At 25.6% G+C, this 14917-nt stretch overlaps 2 long non-coding RNA genes across 2 annotated transcripts; one reads left to right on the top strand and one right to left on the bottom strand.

Annotated features, from left to right (window-relative positions):
- Positions 1-333: 333 nt before the first annotated feature.
- LOC112639198 lies at positions 334-1561 on the bottom strand. The gene is made up of 4 exons (XR_003123364.1): positions 1451-1561; positions 1019-1358; positions 644-869; positions 334-568 (listed from the first exon to the last, which is right to left on the bottom strand). It is a non-coding gene; the product is annotated as an uncharacterized LOC112639198 (long non-coding RNA).
- Positions 1562-5263: 3702 nt separating this feature from the next.
- LOC112639197 lies at positions 5264-6649 on the top strand. Its single transcript, XR_003123363.1, has 3 exons — positions 5264-5303; positions 5738-5816; positions 6613-6649. It is a non-coding gene; the product is annotated as an uncharacterized LOC112639197 (long non-coding RNA).
- The last annotated feature ends 8268 nt before the right edge of the window (positions 6650-14917 follow it).

The following is a 14917-nucleotide window of genomic DNA, read 5'->3' as shown; positions in this document are numbered from 1 at the left end:
ATTTCTGATATAATCTGCCATGAGACTGCAGAGAAAGCCAGCTTTAATTCTTTATTTTGTTCAATATTTTTAATAATATAATAATTAAATTAAAGTTCTATGAAAATATGCTTGAAATACTAAATAAAAAAGTTTGTTTGTTATGTACAACTTTATACAGTTTAGGTAAACAAAAAATTATTGTTAATAATATACATATATAAATTGATAATTAAATAAAACAATTAATTAATTAATCGACACAATCTACGTTTTTTTTAGCTTTATGTCTAACATATATATATATATATATGTATATATATTTTTATAAATAAAAAATGTTTCTTTCTAATATAAATTAAATAAAAAGTATAATATGCCTTTAAATACTTTATATTCACACCTATTGCAATAAACCAACCAAAGAATGATTTTACATTCCTCCTTGTACTTTGGCATACATATCCTTTATGCCAATTATCTCGCAACATGCTTTTATCGCATGATGACAAACAAGCCCATTATCCTTCATGAATTTTCTTTACAAATATTTTTATATTCTCAAACTGTGTAAAAAAATCATGTAACACTGAAAAATACAAAGTGATATTAAAAGAGAAGAAATAAATTTTATATTATATAGTATTGACAAGTATTTTTTTACTAGTGTGTTCCTTATATGTAGGAATATACATTAATCTTTGACCAGCCCTATTTTTAACAGTCTTTAGGGATGCTTTGGCTTTTGATAACGCAAATCCAGCACGCTAATCCATTTCCATTTCCAGTTACTATAAATGAACTGATTCTAGTCTTACGTGCTAAATTACTGGTCATACAAGTTATCATTTTGTTTTCCAAAATCCAGGTTTTAAAACTTTCAAATGTATCTGCAGAAAACAAAGATATTAATTATATAAAATTCTAATATTTAGAACTGAAACATCAAAAAAAAAAATTGAAAATAGACATCGTATCACATGATTTTTGTATGTGTGTGATTTAACCATTATAATCCAATAATAGCATAAATATTAACCTTTTCCAATAAGATCTGATTCAATGCTTCTGCCATCCATTATAACACTCGTCCAACCACATTCCAATGGCGATAATTTTATTTGCATTGATCTGGTCTGACTTTGTGGTAATTCCATTTTTGCTTTCTTTCAAGATTTACAAGCAGTTTTTGCTGTTGAATTAATTCTTTTCCTCTAAACACAGGAGTGTTTAGACCAGGAAATTGTATCGGAATTTTTCCCATGCCAATAATTTGCTCCTTATTTAGGTCTCTCTTTTCACTACTCTTCTTGCTGTACCTCTGCATCTTCCTGCATTACTGATACTTGTCACATCCTTTCATAATTCATCTTCAGGTCCTATAGAACAAAAGCACAGTGAAATACAAACTATTTTCTACTGTAAATATAAACTATTATCAAAATGCTATATCCATAAAAGTTCTACTTACTATTCGCAAAGAACATAGAGTTTCTCACATTATTTAATAAAGTGACTATTTTTAATAAATGTGAATGACTGACAAGCAATAAATTAAACAATATTAAACAATAATATATACCTGAAAAAAATTTCATAATTTTATTAGAATTAAATTGATAAATTAATTTTAAATACATATTATATGTTAATTACATATAATGATTTAGAGACAATGATATATTTCATTTGTGTTACCATTGTTTACAGATTGAACATTTTTATCAAATTATTTACAACTCTACAAATATGTAGCATACGACAAGCCATTTTTAAAATCTATAAAACAAACAACAAAATTGTTCATAGTTTTCACTCTGTTTTGTCATAGTCTGCTTTTGTCATAATCTGCTTTTAGGTGATCTCTGAAAGCAATGCATCCTATAAACAAAAAAATATAAATATGAACTACGTAGTCAAATCTACAAATTTTCAATAGGTAACATAATTTCGGATTGTATTCCATGCCTCGTACACGAAATGTCGATAACATAAGTAACGCAAAACGTTTGTATATATTAAATAAATTTGTAATATAAATAAGTTTTGTGATCTCTCTCTCTCTCTCTATCTATCTATCTATCTATCTATCTATCTATCTATCTATCTATCAAGTATAATTATTATAATATATTACTCGATATTATATTATATTATATATTAATCACTCATTATCTATCACCACCATCGCCATTATTATATGTAATTTAATATATACTACCGTTTAATTAAAAAAATATTTGCCTCAATTAATTTCAATCAGAAAGAAGAATAAGAAACATTATAGATCACTTGGATAATTCGTAAAGACAATACGCCCTCTGAAATAAAAACGTGGACATGAACTACGAAGCTAAATAATGAATGTTTTCAGTAGGTAACATTATTTTGGATTGTTCTGTTGTTAACACAAGTATCGATAATGCAAAACGCTAAATTTTTAATACAAATCTAAAGTTTTGGATGGTCTTTCCCTCTCTGTATTAATAATATAATTAATTATTAGTATATTCCTTGATACAATATATTAATCACACATCATCCATCATCACCATCGCCACCGCTATTTTTACGTGATCTTTATCACAACGGTTCATCATTGAAAATAAATTATAACACAAAAAATATTCTAGTTTATTTTTAAATATTATTTTTAAATATTAAATAATATAAGTATTAAAATTAAAATAAAAAATTGGCTCAAATAATAATAATTAAAAATTAACTAAACAATTGATAACTAAGAGCCAATAAAAAGCGCGATAACTGGAGCACAAGAAAAATCCTTTCTCTTTTAATTATTAATATATTTTAAATTATTAGTATATTTCAAATTACTCGTCACAATACATACAATAAATACGAACGTTTCGGATTATCTTTTAATCTACCTTCAACGTGACATTAATATTATTACACATTCGAAAATATTAAACAATGACATATGAAAAATTATATAAATCAGATGCAGATAGTATATTTGTAATATCTGCATGCCGATTATGAAACGATTTATATAATTTCATATTTATTCATATTTATATAATTTTATATGTTATTGTCTAATATTTTTTAATGAGTAATATAATGATACGCCGTTAAATTTCTTTTCTAGATGCGATCGCGATCAACACCGAAAATTATTTATTATAACTATATGATTAATTAACTTTTATAAATAACACATAATTAATATCTATATACAAATCGCGACAAAAATTCTCTATCGCATTTAATCGTAATTTATTCATTTAATCAACTAAGAATTATAGTAACAGAAATCTAAAATAATAAATTATTATTTCGATATGAAATCGATTTTTACGAGCAGAAATTATTTCTTTAGTATTTATAGATATTTATAGAATACAATATATCTGCGATGCTTTATTTTTCAATCATTGAAATATTTTGAATTGTGAGAACGCACAATAAAATAATTGAATCATGAATCTAAACATAATGAAAGACTCCATACATCAATCTTTTAATAAATAATCCTATAATTAAAAAATCTATGTGATCTAAAATACTGTTATATACTTAAATATATTCCATATATACATATATGTATATATTAAAATACGTAAAATATTTCGATGACGAACAAACAATAACCGACCTTGGTGCCGTAATAGCGCGCTAATGTTTATATGCTATAGTCTTGTAAAATGTTTCGATAAAAAAATAATAACACGGTTTTTCGGACTAACTTTTTCGGTTCTATTATTATTCGCGCGTCGACACTCAAAGAGTAAAGTAGTGGTATACAAGACGCTCCGTTAAATCCTTTTCTAGGCGCGATCGCGATCAATATCGAAAAATTATTTGCTGTATTTATTATATTATATTATAATATAAAATATAATATAATATAATACAATATATTTCGATATGACAAACGAACAATAACACGGCGTTCGATCTTGACGTAAACAATAGCGCGCTAGTCATACGGTCTTAGTATCATTCACAAAGCGACACTCAAGCAGTAAAGATCGTAGTGCGAAATATGTCGTATATTCTTATATGTTTATATGCCATAGTCTTGAAAAATGTTTCGGTACAAAAATAATAATAACACGGTCTTTTGGATTAATTTGTTCGGTTCTATTATCATTCGCGCAATGACACTCAAAGAGTAAAGTAGTAGTACAAGACGCTCCGTTAAATTCTTTTCTAGACGCGATCGCGATCAATATCGAAAAATTATTTGCTGTATTAAAATATGTAAAATATAATATAATATAATATAATATAATATAATATAATATAATATAATATGATATAATATAATAAAAATACGTATTGTTTACGCCAAGATTGATATTATTATCTGTTTGTCATCGAAATATCCTACATACGTTAACATATTTATATTACCTTATATTGTAATATAAAATATAATACAATATATTTCGATATGACGAACGAACAATAACACGGCATTCGATTTTGACGTAAACAATAGCGCGCTAGTCGTACAACGTATGGCCTTCGTATCATTCATAAAGCGACACTCGAGCAATAAAGATCGTAGTGCGAAATACGTCGTATATTCTTAAATTAATTATTAATTAAACGATTATTGTTTCATGACTTTCAATTATATTAAACTTTCGACTATAATCGTATTAATATACATGTATTGCATATATATATATCAATAATGAAAACAACAAATTCATTACGCGTAATAATTAGTTTTACAAAATGAATTATTTTGAGTTTTATAAAGAAGATTTATAATTATATATCTATTAATTATATATTATATTATATATAAAATTATATATAACCCTCCCACGGGGTACACCTTGTCGCGGTGGGAGGGCTTAGTATTTGGATGGTGCCTTGAAGTTTATTTTAAATTTTATTTAATTTAGAATAAATCTCAAGGAGCCTGAAGAGGAAGCTAAGTACCCTTTCGCGTCGTCGGTGCCATCAACGTATCGCGGATGGCGGCGTCTCGTTCCCGCGTTTTCGCGTTTAGCTTTTTGGCGTCATCGCGTCATCGCGTTTTCGTGTTGGACTTTCTCGCAATCCCACTTTCACAAGTGAAACGGGATTTTCGCTCGTATCGAAATCGGAAGTGCCGTTTAAAGTATATATATATTAAATATATACATCGCGCGACAAAACAGAAAATTTTTAATCGTATCGAATAGTGCGGGAGTGCTGTTCAGTATCGCACGTAAAATTGCGAAAATAGCGATATAAAAATATCGCTCGTGAGTGCGGGAGTGCCGTTAAGTATCGCGCGTTTAACTGAGAGGAGGAGGAGGCCTAGGAGAGGCATCGGGCTCCGGCAGAGCAACCTTCTGGTAAGCAATTTATTTATTTGTAATTATATATTAAATATTAAATATATTTATTATAATTTAAATTAAACAATTAATCGCAACAATTAATTTGATTTGTTTATTTATATGATTTAAATAAGAGGGAATTAAAGATAAAGATTTTTAAATAAAAGCTATAATCTTGTAAAAATATAAGCTTTTATAAAATTAGTGAAGATAGAGTATTATTAATAAATTCTGTTCTGTTTTTTTTTATTTTATAGAATTATTTTATTAATTTGATTATTATTATACATATCATGTATATATTATATCTCATATATATATATATATATATATATATATATATATATATATTATATCGAATATAATTCAATGCATACAATAATAATTTTTTGAAATATTAATTATTTTAAACTCCGCTACAATTTGAATTTTCTCTTTATATGTTATAGATCGACGCAGCAGAACTGACGATCTGAGAGGAGAAGCAGGCCTAGGAGAGGCATCCTGCACCAGCGGAACAACCTGATGGTATTATTATTTGTATATTACCTATTATAAATTGCATTAGTTTAATTCACTTATTCAAATGATTTAATCAAGAAAGATTGAAAGAAAAAGATTTTATATAAATCCTATAAAAAAAGTTTCGATTTAAAAAATAGTTTTTTTACAATTTATAAAATTATTCCATATTTATATATTTGTTTTATATATTATTGCTCGTATCGAATATAAAATTCGTTGTGTACAATAATAATTGAATATAAAAAAAATAAAAAAAAAAAAAAAATATATATATATATATAATATATATATATATATATATATATATATATATATATATATATATACAGGGTGTCCCGAAACTCATAATCAATTTTTCAAAGACAGATTCCTGGAATCATCCAAAGACGATTTTTCCTCAATGAAAATCGAGGCACTTATAATTTTCGAATTATAAGTGATTGGAAATAAGGGGTTTTTCGTAAACCAGGCTTTGTAGAAATAAAATATTAACAAAATCACATTCTTCGATTAATTTTAAATAGAGTTTACTTTAGTTGAGTTTTAATTTAAGGCTTAATTGCAAAGATATATGATGACAAAAATCGGGAACATGCAAAAAATGATGGCTTTCATCGACATTTTTGCTGAGGAAAAATCGTCTCCAAATAATCCCATCTGTCTTTGAAAGATTGATTATGAGTTTTGGGACACCCTGTATATATGTATATATATATATATATATATATATATATATATATAATAAAATATTAATCATTTTAAACACTGCTAATTTGAATTTTATATTTATATGTTATAGACAACGTAGCTTCGAAATCGACTCCGCTGTTGCGCATCAGTGTCGGTGAGTCAAAAACTTTTATTTAATTTTAAGGTAACGGATTTGTGGAGTTTGTAGATGTAGATTGTAGATATAGATTGTAGATAGGTCCGTTACCTTAAAATAAATGGGCTAACAAATTAAACAAATTACATTTAATATATATATATATATATATATGTGTGTGTGTGTATATATATATTAAGTTTAATACGTATATTAACTTGAATAGTTCTTTTCAATATATAGTAATACAACATCTTAGGAATGCAAATTTAAAATTAAATAAATATGGAAAAAAAATTTTAATTTTTTATCAATTCTTTATTACAGTCAGTTATTTATTTTGCTTAATAAAGAACATGCTATTAATTTTATTAATATTTCATATAATAATTTATTTCTTTATAACATGCTGATTTTGTTTTAATTTTTCGTAGTCCATCTATTTATGTAGTGTAGCATATCAGAAACTTTGCTTTGACTATTATAAGTCTAAGTTCTTGATTAAGTAAATCATATATAATATTTAAAAAATTTGTGAATAAGTAAGTAAATATAAAGAAAAAATACTATGAAAAATATAAAAATGTATGTTAATTTTCAATTAATTTTATTTTATTATAAATTTTGTTACAAATATTTTATATATATATATATATATATACGTATAATATAAAAATTTCAATCAATCAATTTTGATGGATTTGGATGACTTAGTATTATATTAGTTAAAGCAAAGTTATATTAAAATGACAATGGTCGTTACATATTACGACTATAAATGAGCGTAAAATGACGCTCATGCGAAAATAAATAACTTGCAATGAAAGGAGTTGTTCTCCTTTATTGACCTTAGAGAGGTCTCTGAACTTTTTGGCTAAAGGTAGCCAAATGAAATATGGTCGTGGTCAGTGAAAGGTAGGTTTAACTGATCCGACGAATTATTTTAAATGAAATAAAGAGGATGATCAAAATATTGGTCAGAAATAAATAAACGAAAAATACATATGTATTTCTACGTGCAATAACACGCAATAAAATAAACACATAAAATAAACGGGTCCGACATAAAATACACGTTAACATTTAAAAAATAAATCAAGACGCGAATAAAAGACGAAAATAAATGGCGACAAAAAAGAAATCGGTTCGCGAATCGTGTTTAGGGCACATTTCCTAAATCTTAAGTAATCGCGGATGCTTGCTGGCCTAATCAGCAAATAAAACTGCTACAGTTTTTAGGATCGGTAGGGCTGTTAGGATGGATAGGGCTGTTAGGATGGATAGGGCTGTTAGGATCGATAAAACTGTTAAGATCGGTAGGGTTGTTAGGATTTGTAGGATTGTTAGGATCAATGTAGGGTTGTTAGGATGGATAAGGCTGTTAAGATTAATAGGCTTGTTAGGATCGATAGGCCTGTTAAGATCGATAGGACTGTTAGGATCGATAGGCCTGTTAGGATTGATAGGGCTATTAGGATTGATAAGGATTGTTAGGATTATTAGACTGTGAATTGTTAGACTATAGTATTTTATATAGTAAGATAATTACTATATAATATACTATAAAGCTTTCCCTTATTGAAACATAGGATATAATTTAAGAACGCAAAATTGTATATTATATTATGTAAAATTGTATATTAATTGTACTCTGAAAAAGCTGTACAATCAAGATTGATGTATAATGTTTGATATCATTCTTGATTTTTTAATAAATATTCACATTGCATATATAATGTGAGTTACATGTAATGTGGATATTTAATAATTTGATTATGTTATAAATTGCGTTTTTATATATACGAATTATATTATTAATTATATTAATAATATAATTCGTATATATAAAAATAAATATAATATAGTAAATATTGTATGTCATTATAAACATTTTATATAATGTTAATTTCAAATGTAAATGCTATCATTATCTAATAATGCCGATAATTAAGATATTAAATAAAGCTAAATTATATATTAGAACATAAATAACTTCTTATTTTTTTTAAATTTACAGTTTGTAGGTATGTATATATATATATATTCGACTTGATAAAATATTATCATTTATCAATTTAAGCAATAAAAGACGTACTTATTTTGGAACATTTTTGTGCAAATTTGCAACTGATATCAACTTGTTTGATAGAGATAGCATCATTGTAATTTATATTCTACATCTATACTATGTATATAATCAATTTATTGTAATTTATATATTGTAATGATACAATAACGTAATATTATAATAACATTATAATAATATTGTTATCTATATTATCTCTAAATACTATAATTACATATTGTAAATTATATTAATTGCACGAAATTGAAAAAAATGCACATAATAAATAACGCAAAGTTTACAAAATTAATATATATCCAATAAATACTCGTTTTCTATTAGATATTTTATTTTAAAATTATTCTAGAATTTAATAGTCTGTTTTTGATATTAAAGTTAATAAATACGGAAAATTTTTATTTCCAAATTTCGTAGTTTCAATTATCTTTTTAATTATTATAATGCGTAACATAAAAATGATTAAATAATGTATGTGATTTGATATTAAGCCAACGATGCAATATTAATTTCTTACTCGCGAAATTTAATACTTGCTCTTTCGATAATGCAAAATCGCAATTTGACAAAATTATTTAGAAGTTCGGGATTTTGTCAATTAAATATATTCGTGAATTTGCAAATTGAAAATAAATATTTGTTCAATAAATGAATAATATTTGTTAAATAAATGTATAATTAATATTACAAACATCGCGTTTTTTTTCGTCCTTTTGGTTTGAGGCGCGATTGCTATCTTATTGTCTTTCGTGTAAATACTAACGCGGTTCGTACTATTGAAGAAATGATCTTTATTGCAGAAATATAATTTCTCGTCGGTTCTTGAACAATTAATCTACAACGAATTCAATGTTTCGTTGAAAATTAGGGGTTTTCATTGCAGAGCTGGAATTAAACCCAGGTTTTTTCGACAGTTCCTGGAAGCAATGGTTTTAACAATGAGTTAACGACAGATTTTTTTAAAGTCGAATCACGAAATTATAATTAAATAATATACTTTGAATAAAGAATTTTTTCTTCTTTTATTAAATCTTCTTTTGTTATTATTATTCTTAATATTGATATCGGTTTAAAAATTTTTTATCGCTTTGGAAAAGACTTATTGTTAGTAGTAAAGCATTGAGCATGGATATAGCTATTATAGAGATAAATATTAATTTATGTATATTATAGAGATAAATATTAATTTACCAAATAGGTAAATTTAAATTGTAATTTATTTGTTCATCTCTGAACTTTTTTTAATAAAATATATGGTTACGAACGAATACGTTTTATTAATTGATTTTTAATTAACTTTACTTTTGATCTCTTTTGAGAGATTATTTCTAGGTGTTGGACATCCTGCCATTTTAAGCCATTAATATTAATTTTTAAGTATAACTTTCGCTTGATACTTTATATGGAAAATTTGTTAGATATTTTACATGCAGGAAATATACGCGCAAAATGTGACACATTTGATAAAAGTTTTCTTTTGTTAATATTATATCAATAATACACACAAATACACACAAATATACATGAAATGTACAAGTACTAAAAAATTCGAGGCAAGTTGAATGGGTACCCTGATATCAGTAAGATATTGACATATTAAAATATTATTAAATATATTATAAAAGAATTAATAATTTTTTATTTTACGTCGCGAAATATTAAATACGAAGTTTGTCAAAATCTTGCTATTATTGGTTCGACTCGTCTCGAACAGTTGGTACCCGAAAATTATTGTACTCGTACATTTAACAAGCGATAAATGCGCATATGTTTCATGATTCTTAAACATACTCGTTTGTAACCATGCACAGTTCCATAAAAAATAGTTATATTATAATAGTTTCATTATTTATTAATAAAAAGACATTTCTAAATAATGGAAGAACATTTTTTCGCGTAAATTTCGATCTTGTGAATGAAAGATGGTGATAATACTTGTCATTGATTCATTGAAATGTTAAAATTATTGCTATTGGGAATGGTTTGGAAGATCTGAGAGTCGTTCCATTTTGCAGCGGAACTCTTGACATTTGACGAGTCGTTTAATTTTCCTTTGCGGATCAATCTCGATAGAATTCTACGTAAAACATACGTTAAAAAATAGTCGCTCTCTACATTTAATATTGTTCTTTTTTTACCTGTCGGATATTAACTGACGATCGGGCAAAATTATTTTAATTTTTCGAATTGTTATCATCAGATTATCCGAGAGATATTTTCATCTTATATTTAATTGCTATTATTATTTTTTTACTTGATCATTGGTTTATACAAAATTTCGCTTATTTTTTCACGTGTCAAACTTTCTTAAAAAATTAAAACGTATCAATATAAATACTTTTCTTTTTGTAATTAAAAGATATAATTGATGATAAGATATAATAATTAATGAAGAAATATAATAGATAATGTAAATGTATTGGCGATTTTTTCATCGCAACTTATTCATATTAAGCAATCCTTAATAAGTTTTGTCCTTAATAAGTTTTGATAAAAAGTCGATAATTAATAAATATCACGAATAATTTGAATCGTCTGTTTGAAAATCATTTGATTTAATTTTGAATGAATGTTGTGTGCATTTCAGATATTTTCGTGTAATTTTGTATCATAAGATATTTTGTACTAATTTATAAATATTATAATTATATTTATAAATTATATATTGTAATTATATAAATATTATAAATTCTTATCATAAATATATTGTATATGTTGTAAATATTATTATATATTGTAATAATATTTTATAAACTATTTATGTTATATTTTATAGTTCAATTATTGTATATTCTAAATTGAATATGAATTATATATTAATTGTATTAAATACATACAATAGTGTATATTGTATATATTTTTAATACTTTATAAGTAAAATAATTTTGTAATGTAATAATTTATATAACAATTTTATAAAATAATTTTATAAAATAAGATATTTTGTATTAATTTATAAATATTATAATTAATATATTATAATTATATTAATATATTATAATTATATGTAATTATATTATATAAGTATATTATATTTTATAAAATATGTTACTTTCTACAGTTCAATATTATTATTGTATATTATATATTGTATATTTCCCTTTATTTTATGAAATAATATTATATTTATTATATTTAAATAAAATAATTATAATAAAAATTTGTACCTCCTCGATGATATCTCCACCTTAACGAAGGCATTTGCCGGGTGAGGAGGTTTGAGTACTCTAATGATCCGGAGAGCTATGCCGGCGGTAACATAGGCTGATATTCATTCTGTTTTTATATTTAATCATCTTAAATATAATCTTAGAGCGCATCTTAAAATTCTGTTCAGTCTCAATGAAATAATAAACATTTTCTAATTTTTACTTAAAACAACTTTAAATACAAGACTCACTGAACGCCGGCCTTAATTACTGGTAGGGTCACCCATGCCGGATAGGTCAAAGAGAAAGAGTCAGACTAAGAGAGATACCTCGTAATTATAATTATTATATTAATAATTATTAATTATTAATATAATAATTATATTATAATATATTATATTATAATACTTAGTTAGTTAATAATTATTATATATTTTGAATAAGATGGAAGAGAGTAAAAAAATGATAAAACCATAAGAAGAAAGAAGCACGAGTCCCTATGGTCTTGGGAATGCGACAGATCACAACATTGTAAAGATTTGAAGAAGAAGATGCATCGGATAAACATGCGTATAATTAAGAATAGCTTGCAATTAAGTCGACTAATAATAGTAATACTTTATAATTATGTTACACTTTATAATTTAGCACATTGTCTTATATATACATATAAAGCATCAAGCATTAAATTGCTGTTGTGAAACTATAAAACAATATAAAAAATTTGCTACATAAGGTGGAACATTCGAAAGCATATTCACTGACGAGATACTGTTAAAGATCGATGATTTTACAAGATTTATCGTGTACAAAACATTTATGTATACATACATATATATATATATATATATATATATATATATATAGAGAGAGAGAGAGAGAGAGAGAGAGAGAGAGAGAGAGAGAGACAGACAGACAGACAGACAGACAGAGAGAGAGAGAGAGAGAGAGAGAGAGAGAGAGAGAGAGAGAGAGAGGACCACAAAATTCATTTATATTAAAAATTTGTTAAGCGTCTTGCGCTATACAGCACTAATGTTACTGGCATTTCGCGTACATAGCACAGAATAAAATCAGAAATTGTGCACATTATACGTTATCCTCTGAGAACATTCGTGGGCATTGGCTTCGTAGTTCATATCCACGGTTTTTAATGTTTACAGAGGGTATATCGTTTTCAGGGATCACTTAAAAGCGGGCCATGACACCTTTCATTCTTCTCTGTTATTATAAAGAAACTATTAGAACTAATCTCTCCTAAAAAAATTAAAATCTTAATAAAAAATTTCACAATTGATTTCGTAATTTAATCAAGTATCAAGTATTTGAGAGTCATATTTCTCTTAGTGTATAAAAAAATTATAATTAAATTAAGTTATAATTAAAAGTAAATAATTGTTAGTTTCTTAAAAAGAAATAGATTTTATTTTAATTATTATTAAAAAAATCATTATTATTATTATAAAAACAAAAATTGAAAAAATACATTTCAGAAACAATTTGGTATTTTATAAGTTAGTTTTTTAAAGATATATAGTAGAAAATTATATGTAATTGAAATTGTTGAGATACATATTATGATAAATTAATATTATAAATAAAAGAGATAAATAATAGGAATTATAAATTATCTTCTCCCTTGTGCGATCTTTATAGCTGGTAATTTTTTTAACGATACTTGAATTCGATTATATCTCGCGATTTAAATTTATCATCGATTTAAATCAAGTTTATTGAACATTTTCGAATGAAAACGATCCGCATAGATAAAATGTGAATCGTGAAATCAAATAATTTATAAGTATTGAAATGTCGTCATCAGTATCGTTTATTAATAATTCTAGAAATTTAAAGAATAGAATATTTAACATAATATTTAACATAACAATTGTGCTAAATTTTGCCAACTCGAGACAGCTTATTTTTAAAATAAAGTTTATGACACATAGATTAAGGATATGCGAATCTCTAGATGGACTAAATTATCGTTTAATTTTAATTTTTATCCTTTTAAAAAAATACTTATTTTCTCAATTATTTTCTCCGAAGTATCATAAACTTTAAGCCAAAAATAAAGTCCAATTTCTAGTTGAGAAAATTTTGGGTAACAAGCTTATGGGCACTTGTCGATACTCTTTATTTTATATTAAATATTCATCGATAACGAATAAATTAACTGTTCGGCCTTCACACACGGTTTGGCCTTCATTCTTTGTAACACAATGTTTATATGGGAACATTTTTGTTGTCATTCGCACGATACAATTCGGAGGAGATGCGGCAAAAGTCGCTTCGCATATATGCATTCTTTCCATCATTTCTTACGGTTATTATAAATGATTATTATGAGACATTGTTATAAATAATTAATATTTGATTTCTCACTAACTAAGTATCTCGTGCAACTTATATTTTTTTACTACAATAAAGTTATAATAGAATAAAGTATCAATCTCATGTTTGTCGAGAGTGTCATTCAAAGCATCGTGCGATTGTTATATTCTGATTGATTGTTGATTAGTACATGTCCGAACATAATTAAATAACGTTTTCGCGAGTGAGTATTTTATCACTGCCCTGAAAGAACAACAGAAAAGGAGTACATTCAGGTATCGAAGCTTCATTAAATTTATATAATATGTGATTAATGAATAATTAATTTGCATTAATAATATAATCGATATAAAATATAATATAATATACAATATAAAATACAATCATAGCACATAAAATATTTCATGACTACGAATTATTAATAATACAATGTGTTCAACCTTGGCGACGTAAACAAAAACGCGCTACTGTATCTCGGCTTTCGATTCTATTATCATTCGCACGGTGACTCTCGATCAAAAATGTAATAGCGCGAAACGTAGGATATTATGCGCGGACAAGAGTCGAGTGAACTTCATTCGCGTTGATTCCATCAATCGATAGTTTTCTTCCGTTTCGGACTTAACTCTTGTTCGAAGGTAAGATTGCGTTCGGCGACACTCGAGCAAGATAGCGAAACGATACTCTTCGTATATTATCGAATTTATTATTA

This window comes from Camponotus floridanus, unplaced genomic scaffold, assembly GCF_003227725.1.
Source record: "Camponotus floridanus strain SB8 unplaced genomic scaffold, Cflo_v7.5 scaffold504, whole genome shotgun sequence".
In the NCBI taxonomy this organism is placed as follows: domain Eukaryota; kingdom Metazoa; phylum Arthropoda; class Insecta; order Hymenoptera; family Formicidae; genus Camponotus; species Camponotus floridanus.
This window is presented reverse-complemented; position numbering and strand designations above follow the sequence as displayed.